Source organism: Stenella coeruleoalba, assembly GCF_951394435.1.
Source record: "Stenella coeruleoalba genome assembly, chromosome: 3".
Classification (NCBI taxonomy): Eukaryota; Metazoa; Chordata; class Mammalia; order Artiodactyla; family Delphinidae; genus Stenella; species Stenella coeruleoalba.
This window is the reverse complement of record NC_137148.1, coordinates 79,805,070-79,807,994: the sequence shown is the minus strand read 5'-3', so window position 1 is coordinate 79,807,994 and position 2,925 is coordinate 79,805,070. Positions and strand designations below refer to the sequence as shown.

The following is a 2,925-nucleotide window of genomic DNA, read 5'->3' as shown; positions in this document are numbered from 1 at the left end:
GCCTGTGCTCCGCAACGGGAGAGGCCACAACAGTGAGAGGTCCGCATACCGCAAAAAAAAAACCCAAAAACAGACAAAAAAAAAACATTGAATTTGCTTGGTGTGAGGTTACGGCCATCACCATGAATGGGGTTTGGAAGAACTTTGCCTGCAATTTGTTCACGATTTTCGTGGATTTGAGAAAGTGCACGAGGAGTCCAAAGAGGTCTTCAGCAACTTAGTGACCCTCAGCGAGAAGCTGGAGCTAGATCTGCAAGAGGACGATTTCATTGAACTCCTTGCTGTGCAACATGAGATGCTTACTAATGAAGACCTGATGGAATTAGAGGCCCAGAGAAAGAACGAAGAGAGCCAAGAGGAAGAAGTAACTGAAAAACCAAAGAGCTTCATGATGCAGGAGATGGAAAGGGGATTTTCTTTATTTGAGGAGGCACTGTTAGTTTTTGAGGCACAGGACCCAAACATAGAATGGTACACAAAGCTTGCAGCAGCCGTTCAGAATGCAATCCAGTGCTACCATGCTATCTATGACAAGAAAAAAAGAGCTACTGCCCAGACACCACTGGATCGTTTTTTCAAGAAGGTAGATAGAATTGAATCCAGCAAGGAACCAGAACCTGTGCCATCAACGTCAGGCATGAGCGAAATTGCAGCTTGCCCTCCATCTCCTATTGCTGGCGATCCTTCAGCTCTACCATCTCCCACCTCCTCTCCCTCCTCCAGTCAGTAATTCAGTTACTGTTTATTCGATGCCAGCCCCTGTATGCCAGCTGTGGTACTGTACTACTGTACTTTTCAAGGTACTATACTGTGAGATTAGGAATGTTTTCTTTATTTGTTGTGTTTGTTTTTTATGTATTATTTGTGTGAAAAATATTATAAACCTATTACAGTACAATACCATATAGCTGATTGTGTTAGTTGGGTACCTAGGCTAACTTTGTTGGACTTACTAACAAACTGGACCTACAAATGTGCTCTCGGAACAGAACTCGTTCATATGTAGGGGACTTACTGTATTTATCATAATTTCCTCCTTCGAATCTTTTCTTCCTTTGTATCTGACTTCTATTATGTTGCTTCTTGGCCATGAGATAATATCTGCTCAGTCTGCCTGCCACTTGTGTGTCTTTTAGTGTACCTGCCCTCCCTAACTCATGCCCTCCACACCTTCAAGCATTATGTAGATTAGGGAGCTGAGGCCCAAAAAGACTGAGCCTTCACCATTGTCTTGAAATTTGATTTTCTTCTTCTGATAAGATGTTGGTTTTTGATATTTTGCACATATTGTCACAACACAGTCCTAGCACAACACCAGGAAACTAGTAAGGGCTATCAAAAGAGATGCCCAAGTTTCTCTGGTGGTCATCCTATTGACAATTTCTCTTTAAGAGAATTTACTGTGATATCTCAGTGTAAAGACAGAAAAGAAATAGGGGGACTGGCAACTCAAAGAACTTTATTTCAGACAGCAATAAACTCCCATTAGTTATTTCTAGTTCTGTTTTGTTTCCTCTTTAAAAATTCATCTTTAATGAAAAACACATGGGGTGCGCTCAGGGTTCCCACGTATCTGTCTTTTGCTTCAACGGTGTTTGGACGGAACAGACCCAGGGATGCCCCTTGCTCCAGCCTTCGACCACCCTCCAACCTTTCTTCCAGTCACAACTTTCAGAATCAGCCACTCAGCTATCCTTGGCCACTGGGAACGCCAATACCAATTTTTGAGCTTAACTCCATTTTACCGATCAATCATGAGCTCCCAGATTAGTCAGAATTATTCCACCAAGGTGGAGGCCATTGTCAACAGCCTGGTCAACATGCATCTGCGGGCCCCCTACACCTACCTCTCTCTCTGGGTTTCTATTTCGACTGTGATGATGTGGCTCTAGAGTGGGGGTGGTGGGGGTGGGGGGGTGCCGCTTTTTCCACGAATTGGCTGAGAAGAAGCACGAGGGCTCTGAGCGTCTCTTGAAAACGCAAAACCAGAGCAGTTGCCGTGCCCTCTTCCAGGGCGTGGAGAAGCCTTCTCAAGATGAGTCGGGTAAAACCCAGGATGCTATGGAAGCTGCCATTCTCATGGAGAAGAACCCGAACCTGGCCCTTTTGGATCTGCATGCCCTGGGTTCTGCTCCCCAGGCCACCACCTCTCTGACTTCCTGGAAACCACTTCCTAGATGAGGAGGTGAAACTTATCAAGAAGATAGCGACCACCTGACCAACCTCCTCAGAATGGCTGGTCCCCAGGCAGGGCTGGGCGAGTTCTCTTCCAAAGGCTTAGCCTCAAGCACGACTAGGAGCCTCTGGAGCCCAGCGGCCTTTGAAAATCCCCTCCGGTGTCAGGACTTCTGCCTGAAGCCCCGCCCTGCAGCCACTAGGCAGCTTTTTAATCACCCTGGAGCCCTCTCTCAAGCCTTAGACCAAATGGAAACAATAAAGCTTTTTGCAGCAAAAAAAGAAAGAAAGAAAGAAAAAGGACTATTCCAAAGTTTTACCCTAAGAAGGTCCTATATAAATACTTTTGTTTTCTTTTTCTCCCAGAAATATAATAATAGTTCAAAGTGACGAAAGAATAAAGCTGAAAAGATAAAAAATGAGACCTGTACATAATGGTTTAGTCTTTTCCTCACCATTCTCTACCTTTAACCAACTATTTAAAAACATGTAATTTGCACTTTTACTCCCTTGTTCTTTTGTATCAACATATTATACACTGTTGTACATATTAAATGTATTTTTTATTTAAATATATTCTTTTCCATTAATAGTTTAAGCTTGTAGGCCATTCATTGTGATTAGTTATCCAAAGTGAGCAAATGAGTCCCTGAAATCAGTTTGTTATAGTGCCATAGGGAGAGTTCCAATAGAATTGAAAAACTATGGGACTGAGGACCTCTGCTGTCAGTTTTGTGGCATTATTTTCTT

The 2,925-nt window shown here is 43.5% G+C and overlaps 1 pseudogene across 1 annotated transcript; it reads left to right on the top strand.

Annotated features, from left to right (window-relative positions):
* The first annotated feature begins 1,754 nt into the window (after positions 1–1,754).
* Positions 1,755–2,297, top strand: LOC307184655 (ferritin light chain-like; annotated as a pseudogene). Its single transcript has one exon. The product of its transcript is annotated as a ferritin light chain-like (transcript).
* Positions 2,298–2,925: the final 628 nt, after the last annotated feature.